Source organism: Aquarana catesbeiana, unplaced genomic scaffold (assembly GCF_042186555.1).
Source record: "Aquarana catesbeiana isolate 2022-GZ unplaced genomic scaffold, ASM4218655v1 unanchor237, whole genome shotgun sequence".
In the NCBI taxonomy this organism is placed as follows: Eukaryota; Metazoa; Chordata; class Amphibia; order Anura; family Ranidae; genus Aquarana; species Aquarana catesbeiana.
The window spans coordinates 1,958,633-1,978,034 of NW_027362665.1; the positions used below are offsets into that span (position 1 = coordinate 1,958,633).

The 19,402-nt window shown below is 43.1% G+C and overlaps 1 protein-coding gene and 2 pseudogenes across 1 annotated transcript in view; 2 read left to right on the plus strand and 1 right to left on the minus strand.

Annotated features, from left to right (window-relative positions):
• The window catches only part of LOC141122063 (uncharacterized), a 309,667-nt pseudogene that overhangs the window by 203,919 nt on the left and 86,346 nt on the right, over nt 1-19,402 (plus strand).
• The window catches only part of LOC141122009 (uncharacterized), a 340,305-nt pseudogene that overhangs the window by 124,588 nt on the left and 196,315 nt on the right, over nt 1-19,402 (minus strand).
• LOC141122024 (uncharacterized) overlaps nt 1-19,402 on the plus strand; it is a 245,510-nt gene that overhangs the window by 8,862 nt on the left and 217,246 nt on the right. The window lies entirely within an intron of this gene.

Consider the following 19,402-nt stretch of genomic DNA (forward strand, 5'->3'; position numbering starts at 1 on the left):
TTTTTTATGAACCTTAATGAGGTTGGTGTCCCTTGTTAATTTGACAAAAGGCAAATTCATTTAGCACTACAAGTGCAAAAGTGCACTTGAAATTACACTGAAAGAGCACTTGGAAGTGCAGTCGCTGTGGATCCGAGGGGCACATGCAAGGAAAATAAAAACCAGCATTTTAACTTGCGCATGATTGGATGATAAAATCAGCAGAGCTTCCCCTCATTTCAGATCTTCACCTCAGATTTACAGCAACTGCACTTCCAATAGGTGCACTTGCAGTGCAATTTCAAGTGCACTTTGCACTTGTATTGCAAAATGAATTTGTCTTTAGTAAATAACCCCCATGGTCTTTTAGACATGTACCTGCCTACTCACAAACAAACTGTCCTTTTTTTTTAATAAAAACACATATACATTTTTTTGTGTAAAGAAAATAGCCATTTATTCTGGTAACAAAATAAAGAGAAAGGAAACACTGGAGACACTTTTGGAATTTGTGAATCCTTTTGTCTACCAGGGCACACATTAAGTCATTGGAAAACAAAATTGGGATCTTGCGGAGTCCATATAATAGGGAGCACAATCTGCGTCTTCTGTCAGACCAGACTGAAGCCAGGCAATCACTTTCGACTCTTCCGTAGAGCCTTCACTCCACGCTGCCCTGCAGCTTTCCTTCCACGCTGCCCTGCAGCCTTCCCTCCACGCTTCTCTGCAGCCTTCCTTGGAGGCTGTGCCTCTGGCGGTGTACTTGTGGCAGGAGGAGGAGGAAGGGGAGTAGGGGCTTCATTATAAATATGGCTAGTTTTAGTAAGCTGGCCCCACAACCCCTTCTGAAGAGCCTCAGAAAAAAGCCCCTCACAGAGGAGGCATTGGTCCTTCTCCAGTTCCATCAACCTGGTGGCCAAATATGTACCATAGGCCTCTTCAGCATTGGGGGGGGGGGGTTGTCACTGATGATTTTGGTTGCTTCCTGAATGAGGGCAAGTGATTGCTCCTCTATTCTGGTCATCTTCCTAGGCCTATTGGTGGGAAGGTGGAGGGGAGGCACCTGGCATTCTGTGTGGCTCCTACTGGGCCCAGCCACCTCCTCTCTACCACTGGGCCCAGCCTCCTCCTGGCTGAGCTCATCCTGTGTATAAAAAAAGGGACATAGTTGTATTTTTGGCTTCATCAATCACACACAATTTTCAGCTCATGACTTGCAAATTGAATTTTAAACAAATATAAAAGGCTATCATTTTGACCCCACCATTTTTCTAGCTGTTCACCAATGTTTGCCCAACATTTTTGGCCACTACTGTCTAGTGATATGTATACATAATAATGTTTGTGATGAAATCATTGATTTGTAAGCAATTCAAACATTTTAGTTTACATCATTAATATTCGGACAATCAATAATTACAAAACAAAAAGTATACCTGGCTCACGCTGGGTGCATCCACTTCTTCAAGGATGAAAGGGCCCCGTTTTTCCTGGGACGCCTGAGCTGGGGTGGAGGGAAGGGTAGAGGGAAGGGTCAAAAGCGATTGCCTGGCTTCTGTCTGGTCATCCAGAAAATTTAGTTTTGGGTAGTACCAGAGCTTGGGGACATGAACCTTGTCTGCTGCTGCTCCTGATTTGAGGGACTCCTGTATCTTCTTGTGCTACCGCCTGTACATATTCCGCAAGATCCCAATTTTATTTTCCACTAACCTAATGTCTGCCTGGGGGACTCGAGTCTTTACAAACTCCAGAAGTATCCCCAGTGTTGCCTGCCTTGCTGGCTTATTGAAATACAGGGGGTGCTTGACCTCCCATAGGTTTCGGTTATCTTGATATAGGTCAATAAAATGACTCAAAAAATCTTCCTCCTTAAAGGTATTAATATTTTCTGAAAGACAATACACAAGAGAAAAACAGTAATGTCAGTTCAAACTCACAATATTATCTTTATCCCATTATAGGGCACACAGACACATAGAACACACACACAACACATACACAAAATGCACACGTTTAAATCTTACCTTCGTTTATGACGCTCGCTACTTCCGTTCGGACATACTTAGGCCAGCGCACTAGCTTTATATACACTGCGCATGTGTCATGCTCCGCCTGCATCGCCCGCCCCTGACGTTCTTTATGACGAATTTTCCCCGCCCCTTCTCTGTTCATTGCGCAGTGGGAGTATATAGATAAAGATGGCGGAGACATTATCAGGACCAAAGCGGAGGAAAGCCCGGAGCCCCAAACATCCAGATCCAGGAGGCGATATAAGGCCACCAACATGGCCTTTGAAGAAATGGTGGCCATATTGAGGAGGGAGGACTATGCAAAAATGGTCCGTACACCAGACCCAATATGCGGAAGGACCGAAAAATGTCCTCAGTTGTCAGCACTCTGGAGCTACAATTTGGAATAAAACAGGCTAAAGACCAATTGAGAAAGCGCTGATCTGACCTAAAAACGAGGGAGTCAGAACAATATTGCAGAATCAAGAAGGTGCTTAAAAAAAGTAAGTACTTGTCGTGTGTTCTTATTGAGATACTTAACTTGCATGCTGATCCATATATGCTTTTCGTATATACTGTTGATGCGATCAATCGTAAATATCATTCTTTTGAAACTACATATGTTTCTAAGTAAATGTTGTTCATTTGCCAAGAAATACGATGGTATTGGGTTCTACATACATTTTGGTCTTGATAATTTGTCTTATTAAAAGAAGTTTAGGATATTGTTGTGTAGATGTGTTTGAAACTGGAATGCTTTGAAAAAGTGATTCAGTGTAATGTAAGGACAGGACACAGCAGCTGTTTCCACATCTGGACTCAGGAGCAATAGTGTATTGTGGGACACCAGAGAACATTTTTTAGGGTAATCCACACAGGGGCTCCAGGGGATACTTGAGGTGTCTCCATCTGGGAAACTTGGCCAAAAAAGGTAAGTATTGCAGTTTGGTTAAAAGGGAATTTGAATCATATCTTAAAATTGGATCTTTTCACAAACAGACAATTGTACACCACTTCAAAGCAAGGTTTCATATTCCTTTTTCTGGACTCAAATATCAGTGTGCTAAGTATACCTTTTGTTTCATTCTCATAGGGGAGAAAAGACTCAGACAACAGTCAGAGGATCCCAGGACCCCCCAAACTCACCAGCCTGACTAGCCTAATTGGGTAATTAGCCCAAGCCCACGCCCACCCGAGGATCTGGAGGAAGGAGAGGTGGAGGAAGTGGGCGACATTTGCACCCCACCAGGTGAGTGTCTGACACCCCAGCTTAAGGTAATCTATTTATGCCTGCATATTTCTAAATACATATTTTTCCTCAAATTTTAGGTGATGTTCTGGTTGTGAAAGGCCAAGCGGCGGACCCATTTAGCACAGACAGTGCACAAAGACTCATTGGGCAGATAATAGTCTGGAATGGCCACATTGATGAAATGCGCAATCAACTAGACAGCATGAGAAATCGGCTGGACAGCATGCAACAGGAAATTAAGAACATGATTGATGTTTTGGGGAGAATATAATCCCTTTTTTTCCTAAAACATCAATCATGTTCTTCATTTCAGTTTTAAATGTGAACAATTTTATGTTTTTCGAGTTTTAATATAGTAAAAGCCAAATTTTGCAGATGCACACGGTGTGTCAACATGTGCTATCTGCCATCAGGGGATCTCAATGAATGCGTTTTGTGTTTGCAACCCCTTCCTCATAATGCTAGTTTGTGAGAGGAAGGAATTGCACCCACATAACACGTATATTGATCCCCCATGATGGGAAATAGCATATGTTTACATTACCCATTTGGACTCCCAATTTGTGTGCATCTGCAAAATTTGGCTTTTACATGGTTGACATCACCAGCACATTTTATTACATGTTGAACTTTGTAAGTTCCAGAGTTATTTTTTTTGTGTGTGTGAAAAAACCCTGTTTAAAAAAAAAATTATAAAAAAAAAATATTTCTAAAATTATGCAGAAAATACCAAAAAAATATATAATATAGTTACCAAAAAAAAAAAATAGAAAAAATGATATTGAGTAAAAAACAAGAAAAAAAATTTAAAAATTTGAATGACGTTTTAAAAAAATGCACATGTGCGCACGGTATAATTTTTAAACGACAACAATGTGTGTGGCTTCTTCTTTCAATACTTAATACCAGTTTTGGAATTCATTTTGTGTTTACAGTGACAAAGGGCCTTTTATTACTAAAGGTAAATGCACTTGGCACTACAAGTGCACTAGGAGACAGCCAAAAATAAAAGCAAAACGATTAAAAACGAGATTTTATCCAAAAAATATTTTTTTTTTATTATTTAAAAGTTTAAATATGTTCTGGCATTGCAATGGCCCCCCTACCATATTAAAATAATTGACATATCTGTCCCGCACTTGACGGGCGGTTTGGGGGGCCAAGCCAGTACGGCCAGTATCCAGGCCTGTGAGTGCTGATTCGGCACTATGTCCGGCCCCAGGCCCAACAGAAGTTAGATAGGTTTGTGAAAGTCTTCTTACAAAATTGTGTAGTATGCAACAAGACATGATGATATAATTTTTTTTATAGTCCGCCATATTGATAAGAAATAGAAAAAATACTGCGCTGCCACTATGTGAAAACCCCCCCAAAAAAGCAGCAGTTTAACTGTGGGATACACACCAAAAATACCAGATAAATAGAAAAAAACGGCGCTATACCATAAATTTTTTAAAAATTTTTTTGATGTTGGTATTCCATGAGAGGAGTTTCTCAGATTTTATATTTCACCACTTTATGATATGTATGATTCATTTTTGTACATTTACACAAAATTTATGGTATAGCGCAGTTTTTTTTTCTATTTATCCACCATATTGATGGCTGTGAGAAACAAACGGAACCGGCTGTCCATAATCCCGAAGGCATTCTCCACACCTCTTCTCGCTCTGGCCAGCCGGTAATTAAATACCCTCCTCTCCGTGGTGAGGGTCCTTTGGGGGAACGGCCTCATCAGGTGCTCGCCAAGCCCGAAGGCTTCATCTGCGATGAATACAGAGGGGAGTCCCTCAACGTTCTCGACACCAGGTGGCAATCCCAGGCCACCAGTCTGGAGACGCTGGCAGAACTCGGTCTGTGCGAAGACTCCTCCATCTGACATCCGGCCGTTCTTCCCCACATCCACGTACATAAAGTCATATTGTGCCGATACCACCGCCATCAATACTACACTATTAAACCCCTTGTAATTAAAGTAGTAAGACCCCAAATGGGGTGGTGGCACAATGCAAACATGCTTCCCATCGATCGCTCCTACACAGTTGGGAAAGTCCCAATGGTCAGCGAACTGGGAGGCCACAGTCTGCCATTCCTGTGGCATGGAAGGAAACTGTGGAGTCAAACAAGAAAACAAAAATATAAGTACCTTTAAACATAACTTTGCAAGCAGATTACACAAAAACATATTTGCACAACAGCAGTATAACATTATAAGATTCCTCATCCCCTCTGATGGCCGATTGATCAAATTGTATGGGGGGTGGGGGAGGGTTCTAATTGATTTGAAAACCACATGACATTTGGAGACATTTGTGGGGGAGGGTTCTAATTGAGTTGAAAATCACACATGACACTTGAGGGGGTGGGGGGTTCTAATTGAGTTGAAAACCACACATGACATTTGGAGACCTTTGAGGGGGTGGGGGAGGGCTCTAATTGAGTTGAAAACCACACATGACATTTGGAGACATTTGTGGGGGAGGGTTCTAATTGAGTTGAAAGCCACACATGACATTTGGAGACCTTTTGAGGGGGTGGGGGAGGGTTCTAATTGAGTTGAAAACCACACATGACATTTGGAGACATTTGAGGGGGTGGGGGAGGGTTCTAATTGAGTTGAAAACCACACATGACATTTGGAGACCTTTGAAGGGGTGGGGGAGGGTTCTAATTGAGTTGAAAACCACACATGACATTTGAGGGGGTGGGGGGTTCTAATTTAGTTGAAAAGCACACATGACATTTGGAGACATTTGAGGGGGTGGGGAGGGTTCTAATTGAGTTGAAAACCACACATGACATTTGGAGACATTTGAGGGGGTGGGGGAGGGTTCTAATTGAGTTGAAAACCACACATGACATTTGGAGACATTTGAGGGGGTGGGGGAGGGTTCTAATTGAGTTGAAAACCACACATGACATTTGAGGGGGTGGGGGAGGGTTCTAATTGAGTTGAAAACCACACATGACATTTGGAGACATTTGAGGGGGTGGGGAAGGGTTAAGCAATACAATGGATCTGACAATATACATTGTTAAAGGGACTAGGCTATAGGTGTATATGGGCCTAGGATTGCATGCTGGGGAGGTTAGTGAAGGCAAATATGCATGTAGGCCAAAAAAGGATTTTAAAAAATATAAACATGCATGCATGAAGGTAAAGGGGACATTCACTGCATATTCCAATCATGGTAATTAGGTAATGATGAAATGAATACAATACATTAGCAAACATTAAATACATATAATGTAATGTTAAAGAATAATGCTGTGTACACACGGTCGGACATTCCGATGGAATATGTGCGATCGGAGCTTGTTGTCGGAAATTCCGACCGTGTGTAGGCTCCATCTGACTTTTTCCTTCGGAATTTCCGACACACAAAATTTGAGAGCATGCTATAAAATTTTCAGACAACAAAATCCAATCCTTTAAATTACGATCGTGTATAGACAAATCCAACGGACAAAGTGCCACGCATGCTCAGAATAAATGAAGAGACGAAAGCTATTAGCTATTGCCCCGTTTATAGTCCCAACGTACGTGTTTTACGTCACCCCGTTCAGAACGATCGGATTTTCCGACAACTTTGTGCGACCGTGTGTATGCAAGACAAGTTTGAGCCAACAACCGTCGGAAAAAAACTATGGATTTTGTTGTCAGAATGTCCGATCAAGGTCCGACCGTGTGTACAGGGCATAAAACTTACCTTAATATAGTCCTTCTGTAGGACCTGAATAATGGCAGAACAGGTCTCTGGGATAATGATACCCAGAGCCTGGGGGAGATGCCTGTCAAGAACTTAAGTTCCTGAAGGCTTCTCCCAGTCGCCAAGTAATGTAACGTGGCAACTAGCCTCTGCTCCACAGTGATGGCTTGCCTCATGCAGGTATCCTGCCTGCTGATATAAGGGGTCAGCAAAGCCAGCAGACGTTGAAAAACGGGGTCCGTCATCCTGAGATAATTCCTGAAATCCTCAGGATTATTCTCACGGAGCAAAGGCATGTGCGAGAAGTGGTCATGCTGGCGCAGCCAATTCTTCATCCATGAACTCCTCCTCGCCCTGTTCATGGACTGGGCTCGGGTCAAAGTATGAACCCCAACACCAAGCCCCCACACAGCACGAACTCGAGAACGAGTATTTCCATGCACCATGGCTTCAAAACTTTCGGCTGGTCAAACAAACAAACTTAAACGAACGCACTGATTAACAGCAAGGCCTATGAAGAGCGACCTGAAGATCAGGAATGAGTGGACCAGAACGGCCTGCTATACAGGTTACGAACTGACCAACACGCACTGAAAACCAGATACAAACCTCACAAGCACAAACTGAACCGCAGAAAACAAGCGAAATAAGCTGAAGTCTGAAAAGCGTTTCTAACCAAACTTCTACTAACACGCGGTAAACACAAGATTATTAGAAGGAGCCCAAAGGGTGGCGTACTGGGGCTTGAACTTCCTTTTTCTAGTCCTGTCATACGTGCTGTACGTCACCGCGTTGGAAACCATCGGACTTTTAGCGTGATCGCGTGCGTCCAAATCCGCCCGTTTGTAAGTCCGGCGGACCTACGCTACAAATCCGTCAGAAAGACAGTCGGACCTAGTCCGTCGAAAAGTCCGCTCGTGTGTACGTGGCATAATAGTAAATATGGGTGCACTGTATTGTGTACTGTGTATACCACCAGAAAAGTAGTAGCAACTGCACTAGGGGTGCACGGTATTGTGTACACCACCAGAATTCTAATAGCAACTATGGGTGCACTGTATGTATTGTGTACTGTGTACACCACCAGAAAAGTACTAGCAACTGCACTATGGGTGCACAGTATGGTGTACACCACCAGAAGTCTAATAGCAATTATGGGTGCACTGTATGTATTGTGTACTGTGTACACCACCAGAAAAATAGTAGCAATTGCACTAGGGGTGCACGGTATTGTGTACTCCACCAGAAGTCTATATACACGAGACTGACTGTGTGTGTATATTTATATATATATATCAAATACACTGCAGCTAACTGAATAACCTGCCCGCCTAAATTATATTAGAAAAAGTACACCAGGAATGGCCTGCAGTCAGATATAGGCTTGGCTACACTGGATGCAGTGTGTGTATATATATATATATATATATATATATATATATGAGACTGACTGTATATATATATATATATATATATATACATATATATATATATATATACATATATATATATATATATATATACACTGGAACCTCGGTCTGCCAGTAACGCGGTTAACGAGCGTTTTGCAAAATGAGCACTGTATTTCTAAAAATCCTAACTCGGTTTGCGAATGTTGTCTCGCAAAACAAGCAGGATTCAGGCCAAAAGCGGTGTGCAGTACCACTTTTGGCCTGAGGTGGTGGGCGCCGGAGCCGAACAGTGCCAATCGTCGGAGTTCGGAAATGCACGAAAAGGCCCGAGGACAGTTCGGCTGACCTCGGAAAGGCTCATGAACAGAGTCTTTCCGAGGTTTGCCGAGGTCAGCCGAAGTGTGCCCGGTCCTTTTCGGGCGTTTCTGAGGCTCTCCGGCACCCCCCACCTCTGGCCGCATGCGGTATTGCATCCCATTGAAGTCAATACGGAACAAATTATTTTCGTTTCCATTGACTTCAATGGGAAAACTCGTTTTGATATGCGAGTACTTTGGATTACGAGCATACTCCTGGAATGGATTATGCGCGTAATCCGAGGTTCCACTGTATATTAAATACACTGCAACTAACTGAATAACCTGCCTGCCTGAATTATATTAGAAAAAATACACCAGGAATGGCCTGCAGTCAGATCTAGCTACACTGGATGCAGAGTATATATATATATATATATATATATATATATATATATATATATATACAAACAAGACTGACTGTATATATATATTAAATACACTGCAGCTAACTGAATAACCTGCCTGCCTGAAGTATATTAGAAAAAGTACACCACTAATGGCCTGCAGTCAGATATAGCTACACTGGATGCGGAGTGTATATATATATATATATATATATATATATATATATATATATATATATATATATATATATATATATATATATATACGAGACTGACTGTATATATACTGTATATATATATACTGTATATATATATATATATATATATATATATATATATATATTAAATACACTGCAGCTAACTAAATAACCTGCCTGTCTGCCTGCTCAATCTAAATCACACTCTCTCTCCGTCCACGCCAACAACACACTACACAGGTCCGACGTGCAGGCAGCCTTATATAGTGTGGGGCATGGACTTTGTCCCCCTGAGCCATAATTGGCCAAAGGCACCCTGCCTTTGGCCGATTATGGCTCTCTTAGCTGAGGGTGCTGGGATTGGCCAAATCATGCAGGTCATGGTGCATGCTTTGGCCAATCATCATACAGCAATGCACTGGCAGTGCACTATGAGGCATTTCGCGGCGCTCGAATTTGCAACGAACGCCCCATAATGTTTGTTTTTTGGTGAACACCCGATGTTCGAGACGAACTCATGTTCGACCCAAACATAAAGCTCATCCCTACTTCTATGATTGTGGGTTCCAATGTGGAAGCCATTGAGGTCGCTTTCATACGGTTTCTTCAGCCCCAACAGGGAACTCCTCTACCTTCACTGCCTGTTGCTCCAGAGCTTCAAAATATCTTCCAAACCTTTGCTCCTGATCTTCCTTGAGGGTGTGTGGGAAATCCATGGCATCCCTTAGAGCTTCCAGCCGGGGAAGTGAGAGTGTTGCGGGTTTATGTGGAAATTTCACCAAGTGCAACCGGTAGCTTTTTCCTGCTAGAGACTGATACAAAAGAGGCTACAAAGAATGGCTGGGAGATAATACCAGAAAGGAAAGACTATCATTTAAAATGTCCAAGAATGGATGTTGTTACTGTTCGGAACATTACCACATACCCAGTTATAATACCAGCCTGGAAAGAGGTAGCCTATTTTTACCCAGTGGAAACCATTAGCTCCTACCCTGCAAAGATCGAGGAGAAAGAAACCAAATTAGACTTTCACCTGAATGATGCTGATAGTCCTGTAGAGCACAAACAAGAGCTAGGAGAGCAGCTAATGGAATACGATGATGTTTTCTCAACTGATGACATGGATGTTGGGTGTGCTAAAAGTATTCAGCACAGTATTTTCCTAACAGATAGCATCCTATTTAGAGAAAGACCCAGGCGCATACCTCTTAAAAATCTGAATGATGTTCGAGAGTGCTTGCACAAAATGAAAGATCAAGACATCATTGTTGAGTCTAAAAGCCCATATGCATCCCCAATAGTGGTGGTCAGAAAGAAAAATGGTGGAGTACGAATATGTGTTGATTATAGGACTCTAAATTGGCGAACGGTCCCAGATCAATACATGCTACCTCGCATTAAGGAAACTCTTGATGCCCTGCAAGGCAGCAAATGGTTCATAGTAATTGATTTAAGATCCGGATATTACCAAGTACCAATGAGTGAGGAAGATCAAGAAAAGACAGCTTTTATCTGCCCCCTGGGGTTTCTCCAGTTTGCTCGCATGCCTCAAGGCATTAGTGGTGCACCTGCAACCTTCCAGCATCTAATGGATCGGACACTGGTGGAAATTTTTCCCACTCAATGTATTGTCTACCTAGATGACATAATTGTTTTTGACTCCACTCTGGAGGAGCTTGACCAGAGACTGTTTAAAGTGCTAGATCGTCTGAGGAAAGATGGTCTTAAACTCTCCCTGGACAAATGTAAGTTTTCTCGCTCTTCAGTAAACTTTGTGGGTCACATAGTATCTGCAGAAGGGGTAGCAACTGATCCTGCTAAAGTGGAGGCTGTGGTAACCTGGCCCTGTCCCACAAATCTGAAAGAACTGAGGTCCTTCTTGAGGTTTTGAGGCTATTATCGCCGCTTCATTAGAGGCTATTCCAAGACTGCTCAGCCTCTTAATGACTTGCTCAAAGAAACCACTGGCATTGAAACAACCAGTAAAACTCCTTTCAGTGAGAGGTGGATTTCTGCTTGTGAGGACGCTTTTCTACAGCTTAAGAAAAGACTTACAGAAGCACCAGTGTTGGCTTATGCAGACCCACAAAAGCCATACATTTTGCATGTAGATGCCAGCTATGATGGATTAGGAGGAGTCCTACATCAGGAGTACCCAGAGGGACTAAGGCCTGTTGCTTATATTAGTCGCAGTCTAAGCCCAGCAGAAAGGAATTATCCTGTTCACAAACTGGAATTTCTTTCCCTGAAGTGGGCTATTGTTGAAAAGCTGCATGATTACTTGTATGGGGCTCAGTTTAAGGTAAGAACTGACAACAACCCCCTTACTTATGTTTTGACTAAAGCTAAGCTGGATGCCAATGGTCATAGGTGGCTTGCTGCCTTGTCTAATTACCAATTCACTCTCAAGTACAAGCCAGGGTCCAAAAATATTGGGGCTGATGCTCTCTCTAGGCGTCCTGGGTTGCCAGTGAACTTAGAAGAAAGTGAATGGGAGGAAGTACCTGAGCCTGTTGTGGCTGCCTACTGTGCTACAGCGGCTGTACAAGGAGACAATATTGTTTTCTCTGACTTACGAGTTATTGACTCCTTGGGAGCTGGTGAAGAGTGTATCTCAAACATGTATTGCTGCCCCACCGCTTTAGGGGTACCAGAAAACATCCAGCTGCAAGAGAAAGATATGATCCTTCTACAAAAGAGAGATCCGGTAATCAGACATGTTAGAGAGTCTGTTTTCCTCAAAGATCCTAATTACATGAGAAAAACCCTACCTGAGCAGAGTACCTACTGTCTTAAAGAATGGGATAAACTCAAAATAATTTATGGACTTTTATACAGGGTACATTTGTTCCATGATCATTCTGGAAGGAGACAGCTAGTGCTCCCTCCCTCAAGTCTACAGAAAATATGTTATTAGAAGTTTGCATGACCAACATGGACATCTAGGACTTGAAAAAACCTATGGACTAATCCAAGACCGTTTCTTTTGGCCACGAATGAGGGAATCTGTTGTGGACTATTGCTGCCGTTGTGTGAGATGTCTGCAAAGGAAAACTTTGCCTCCTCGAGCTGCGCCTATGGAAGACTTGAAAAGTTCTGGTCCAATGGATTTAGTGTGCATGGACTTTTTGTGTATTGACAATGACAGCAGTGGTGTGGGAAATGTTCTGATTGTGACTGATCACTATACTCGATATGCTCAAGCCTATCCCACCAAACATCAGAAAGCAGTAACTGTAGCTAAAGTGTTGTGGGAGAAGTTTTTTGTTCATTATGGATTGCCAAATCGACTTCACTCTGACCAGGGGCAGGACTTTGAAAGTCATCTAATTAAAGAGCTGTTAACATTGCTTAACATCGACAAGAGCTGCACCACACCTTATCATCCAGAGGGTTATGCTCTCCCTGAACATTTCAATCGTACCTTGTTGAACATGTGGGGTACCCTTCCTAATGGTGCTAAGCAAACCTGGAGCCGACATGTTGAAGCTATGGTACATGCCTCCAATTGTACCAGACATGAATCAACTGGTTTCTCTCCTTATGTTCTCATGTTTGGGAGAGAAGCCCATCTCCCTATTGACATTCAGTTGGGTGTGTCTACTGATGGAGTGGAAAATGGAAATCACTACCAGTATGTGGCACAACTCAAACAGAGTTTAAAAGAGGCCCATCAAATGGCTGAGGAAAATACTGCAAAAATAAATGCTGCCAATAAAAGGCATTTTGATGCCAAAGTTCATTACAAAGACTTACAACCTGCTGATAAAGTGCTTCTCCACAATTTTTGGGACCCTCAGCCAAACATAAATTAGCTGATCACTGGCAAAATGAGTTGTTTGAAGTTATAGAAAAACTGCCTAGAATTCCAGTCTACAGGATTCGAGGACCTGAGGGTCGGATAAAAACCTGGCATAGGAATCACTTGCTTCCAGAACCACAAGTTGCTACTGCTAATGAGGAGCCACAATCTGATATTGTTACAGATTCTAATGATGTGCCTTGTGCAGACCGTGGAGACCAGAGTGATGATACTGACTGGTTTACACCTCCACCAGAGTCTCCTGTACAGGTTCCTTCACCTATTACTGATGGGGGCCTTCCTCAGAGGGGAGGTCTGAACTCAGCTACTTCTGTTTTTGAACCAACAGCCCAAAACTTTGTGCCTGCAGTTCCAGGCATGGTTGGAGCTCCATGTTTTCCCACTAATGCTGTCCCAGAGTTATCTGGACTAATGCCTTTGGGTTTGAGGAGAGGAAATCGTGTTTGATGACCTCCACCAATGTTTACTTATGACACCTTGGGAAGACACTGCTATGCTGTACAGAACTATGTACAACCTCATGTTCTGATGGACATGATTGCAGCTCATTCGAGACTGGTTAGCATGATGCCTATTTATTACTAACCATATTTCATTTGCAGCTAATCTCTGTAATAGATTGCTTCTGGAGAAGTGGTCTGCAAAAGGTGACAACCATGTTAACTTTTGCTATGTTTTGTTGTTTTGAGTGTATATCCTTGCCGGGTCGGAAGGATTTTCAGCAGGGGGGGAATGTAGTGATGTGATCATTTCTTTGCCCATTTACCAAGTGTATGCTCTTGTTATGCAGTGTTTGTTTGCCCTTTTCCAATATGGTTGCTATGCTCTCTCTCTCACCAAGGATGAGATCATCAAGAAGAGCCGAGGATGGTGAGGGATTTTGTGGGTAAGTGGGTGGAGAGAGAGAGACATGTGGAGAGAAGAGTGAATTCCTGCTAAGAGAACACAGAATGTGTAAGTCCTGCAGATTCACATCACAGGGACATGCATAGAGACTGTTAATGATTTCATGTTCCTGTTTGGAAAATACCTCATGTTGGATGGTTCACTGAATGTTATTTCTTCAATACATGGAATTTCAAATACAATGCTGTGTGGATTACTGTCTATGTGGAGATATATTTCTATATTGGGATTTCACTTGTTATTCACAAGCCCCACTTGAGTGGAGGCACTGTGCTTGTTAGAGATCCTGTCCTGATCACACTGATTATGAAGACTCTGCTCCTAAATACTATACAGGTGACGCCATCATATCTCAGTAGCCACAGAGAGAGAAAAGAATAGTGCTACAATAGTATAAAGTATACATAAATGTTGTGGTTAAATCATATGTAGTTAATCACAAGAGTCCCCCTTTACATCAGAGTCCACAGAGCTCCCATTTTACATCTGAACATGCAGAGTTCCCTTACACTGTAAGGGGGGGGGGGGGGGGGAATCTGCAGACTCTGATGTAAGGGAGAAATCTGGGCACTCTGACATAAGGGATGCTCTGGGAACCCTGATTTAAGGGGGAACACTGAGAATTCCCATGTACAGAGAGGACTCTGATATAAGGGGGAACACTGCGGCCTCTGATGTAAAGGGGAACTGATTTACCTTAGTGTACCTTCTCAGAGACAGGAGAGAGGGGGGGACTTCAGTCACAGACAGGGATGGATGGTGAGCTCACTCACCCCTTGGCAATCAGCACCTCTCATCCAGATGTATCTGTGTCTGCTGGGCTTCAAATTTCCCACCATCTCATGTCTGTGTGTGTGTGGGGGAGGGGGGGATTGTTAGTGCTGGCTTTGGGCAGTGTGAGAGTGTAACAGACACTCTTGACTTAGACGACTGCAGCCAGAAACCCTGTTGGGAAGCCATAGGTCTGAATAATGTGTCCGGGTTTCAGGCAGTCTGAAACCTGGATGCATGATCCAAAACCCGAACTGTCCGGGTGAATCCCGGACAGGTGGCAACCCTACTGGTATATAGCTGGCATAAAAGGAGCATTTACAGAAGGTGCAGTCTCCTGAGTCAATGCAAAAAAAAAAAAAAACACCCCAAACTGTGCAGCACAGTCAGAATAACAAAAAGCATAATAGTCTGCAGCAATTCTGTCACTAAAGGAGAAAGGAAAATGCAGCCTAGTTCATCTGACGCTTATCTTGCGTGGCTGCAAAGCCCTTGTTATGCCATCTTTTGTCCCCCTGATGATAGTTCCTTTCACCTGCTTTTTGAAAGGGACGAAAAAAACCCTTTCTTTTTATCGGCCGACCTCTCTAGGACAGATTCTAGCTCTTTACCTCTACAGCTGATCAAGCAAAACTAATACCGCCCTTCATGAGTGCTAAGCTGATTGGTTCATGCTGGACACAGACAGGTACATAATCACTGACGCCAATATGGCATTTTCAGTCTACCGGCTGTCGATCTGGTGTCAACACCGTTTTTAGTTTAAAGGTAACTACTTTCATCTTTCTGTCTTTAAAACAATGGGCTAAGCAAGGATCAGTTCTTTGCTGTACCACTCGCTTTGTTTACTTTATATTTGACTATACATATATATGCACCCATGTTAAAAGAGGGACTTACACACGAGCGGACTTTCCGACGGACTTTCGGCGGAGTTCCGACGGACTTTCTGCACCAACAGACTTGGCCACACACGATCGGACTAAGTCCTTCAAAAGTCTGGTCGGTTTGAACGTGATGACGTAAACGGGACTAAAAAGGAAGTTCAATAGCCAGTAACCAAAAGCTTCCCTTGCGTCGTATTTGGTCTGTCGGACTAGCACACAGACGAACGGTTTTCCCTATTTTTAGTCCGTCGGACAGATTTGAAACATGTTCTATTTCTAGGTCCATCAGCTTTTTATCCCGAAAAGCTATCAGACTAGCCCGCACATGATCGGATTGTCCGCCGGACTAATCCCATCGGACCTAGTCCGCCGGAAAGTCTGTTCGTGTGTACGCGGCATAACAATTGCCTCCACAGTGCAAACTTTGCTGCTGTGGTACTTGCCAGGTGCCTTTTGTGAATACGTCTCAACAGCTGGGCTGTGGATACACGCTTAACCACCTGTATCGTTTATGTGTATGGATTCATGCAACCAGCATGTACTATTTCTCTGTATTGTTTTTATCTTGACAAACTTTCAGTGAATCTAATATATGTAAGTACTTTTGGTCTTGCTATGTTATACTATTTAAAAAGGTTGTTGATTTTTTGATGTTGTTCCTATATCAATATGCCAACATTATTGTATATTTGTATTTATGTTACAGACAAGAAAATAATAACCCAACTTTAACCCTTTTATGACTAAGCCAAACATTATATATATATATATATATATATATATATATATATATATATATATATTTTAGCAGAGAATCTAGAGAATAAAATGGCGATTGTGATTGTTGCAATATTTTATATCACACAGTATTTGTGCAGCAGTGTTTTAAACACAAATTTTTGATAAAGGGACACTTTCATGAATTAAAAAAAAAACAAACAGTAAAGTTACCCCAATTTTTTTGTATAATGTGAAAGATGATGTTATGCCGAGTAAATAGATACCAAACACGTCACGCTTTATAATTGCACGCACTCGTGGAATGGCGACAAACTGCGGTAACTAAAAATCTCCATAGGCGACGCTTTAAATTTATTTTACAGTTACCAGGTTAGAGTTACAAAGGAGGTCTAGTGCTAGAATTATTTCTCTCGCTCTGACGATCGCGGCGATACCTCACATGTGTGATTTGAACACCGTTTACATATGCGGGTGCGACTTCCGTATGCGTTTTCTTTGCTGCGCGAGCTCGCTGGGACGGGGGCGCTTTAAAAAAAAAATGTTTTTTCTTATTTATTTAATTTATTTTTATATTTAAAAAATGTGTGTAAAAAAAATAAATACATTTTGATGACTTTTATTGCTGTCACAAGGAATGTAAACATGCCTTGTGACAGTAATAGGTGGTGACAGGTACTCTTTATGGAGGGATCGGGGGACCCCCGATCCCTCCTTTGCACTTTATAGTATTCAGAGCGCCATTTTCGGTGATTCTGAATACTGTGTATTTTTTTAAAACCGGCGCCATTGGCAGCCGAGTAAATAGGAAGTGACGTAATGACGTTGCTTCTGTGTTTACGATTAGGAGGCTGGAATGAAGCTGCTCATGGCTTCGTTCCAGTCCTTTCCCAGCCGCCAGAGGTGGCCGATGGGTCATCGGGCCTCCCGTGGGAACGGGAGGCCCAGTGGGAGGCGGCGGGAGGGGGGAACAAGCGGTATAACAGCCGAGCGGCTTTTAGTCACATCAGTTGTTATGCCAGGAAAGCCGATCGCCGGCTCTAAAAACTGCAGCTGCAGGCATCATCCCGGTATAACCCCAGAAAGCCGAGTACACACATCTGTGTACGCTCGGTGGGAAGGGGTTAAAAAAACTACCCCTGAGTAGGGATGAGCGTCGAGTTCGAGTCGAACCCATGTTCGACTCGAACATCGCCTGTTCGACCGTTCGTCGAATTGTGAACATTATGGGCCGTTCACGCCAAATTCGAATGTCGCATCACGGCCCATAATTCACTGCGGCATCACAGTGCATTGCTGGCTGATGATTGGCCAAGCATGCACTATGAACCGCATGCTTGGCCAATCACAGCGCCGTCTGTACAGAGAGGCGTAATTGGCCAAAACCAGGGTGGCTTTGGCCAATTATGGTTCAGGGGGTTTAGTACATGCCCCACACTATATAAGGCCGCCTAAATGGAGGCCTTGTGTAGTGTGTTGTGGCGGCGGAGAGAGACAGAGAGACAGTGTCATTTGATTTAAGTTAGATAGAGTAGGCAGGCGAGTCAGTTAGCTGCACTTACAGTTTATTGTGTATATATATATGCATCCTAGCTGTTGTGTGTGTATATATATATATATATATATATATATATATATATATATATATACACACTGTATTCAGTTTAGCTAGATCCGTTCCTGTTATTCTCTTCCTAATATACTGACAGGCAGGCAGGTGTTTTTACAGTATTTACAGATAGTGTACAGTGAGCACCTAAAGCTACCTGAAGAAAATTGCTGGTGTTCTTCTGATCCTATTAGTACCACAGGCAGGCAGCTGCAGTATTTACAGTTAGTGTAGTGTGTCCTCTGCACAGTGTGCACCTAAAGCTACCTGAAGAAAATTGCTGGTGTTCTTCTGATCCTATTAGTACCACAGGCAGGCAGCTGCAGTATTTACAGTTAGTGTACGGTGTCCTCTGCACAGTGTGCACCTAAAGCTACCTGAGGAAAATTGCTGGTGTTCTTCTGATCCTATTAGTACCACAGGCAGGCAGCTGCAGTATTTACAGTTAGTGTAGTGTGTCCTCTGCACAGTGTGCACCTAAAGCTACCTGAAGAAAATTGGTGGTGTTCTTCTGATCCTATTAGTACCACAGGCAGGCAGCTGCAGTATTTACAGTTAGTTTACTGTGTCATTTGCACAGTGTGCACCTAAAGTTACCTGAAGACAATTGGTGGTGTTCTGATCCTATTAATACCACAGGCAGGCAGCTGCAGTATTTACAGTTAGTTTACTGTGTCCTCTGCACAGTGTGCACCTAAAGCTACCTGGAGACAATTGCTGGTGTTCTTCTGATCCTATTAGTACCACAGGCAGGCAGCTGCAGTATTTACAGTTAGTATACTGTGTCCTCTGCACAGTGTGCACCTAAAGCTACCTGAAGACAATTGCTGGTGTTCTCATATTAATAATACTACAGGCAGGCAGTTAATTCTGCTAGCTACAGTATAATCAGTATATATATACATCCCAGCTTTGTGCAGCTACATCTCACTGCAGGCCATTAGTATGTCTTGAAGGCCAACAAGGAGAGGCAGACAATCACAAGCCAATAAAAGAGGGCAAGCAGGCTCTGTGTCTAGAGGCAACAGTGCTGGTCATGGACATGGTGCATCCTCATCAGCATGTGGCTGTGGGACACGCTTGTCCTTTTTTTTGGCAGCTGGCCGTGTTGAGCCGCAACATGCCAAAGACTTGGTAGAGTGGATGACCAAGCCATCCTCATCTTCCTCATCCTCTCTCACCCAGGTTCAGGGTACTTTTGTCTGGCAAAGCAGCTGCCAACGCGGTCTCTTCCCTCGGCTCAATGGCATCAGTCACTCCTTCCCTAGCCCCACCATGTCCTCTTGAGGAGTCCCCGGAACTGTTTGACCACAGTGTTGGGTACATGCTCCAGGAGGATGCCCAGCGTTTTGAAGGCTCCGATGATGGTACCCAGCTAGAGGAAGGCAGTAGGCAGTAACATGAGC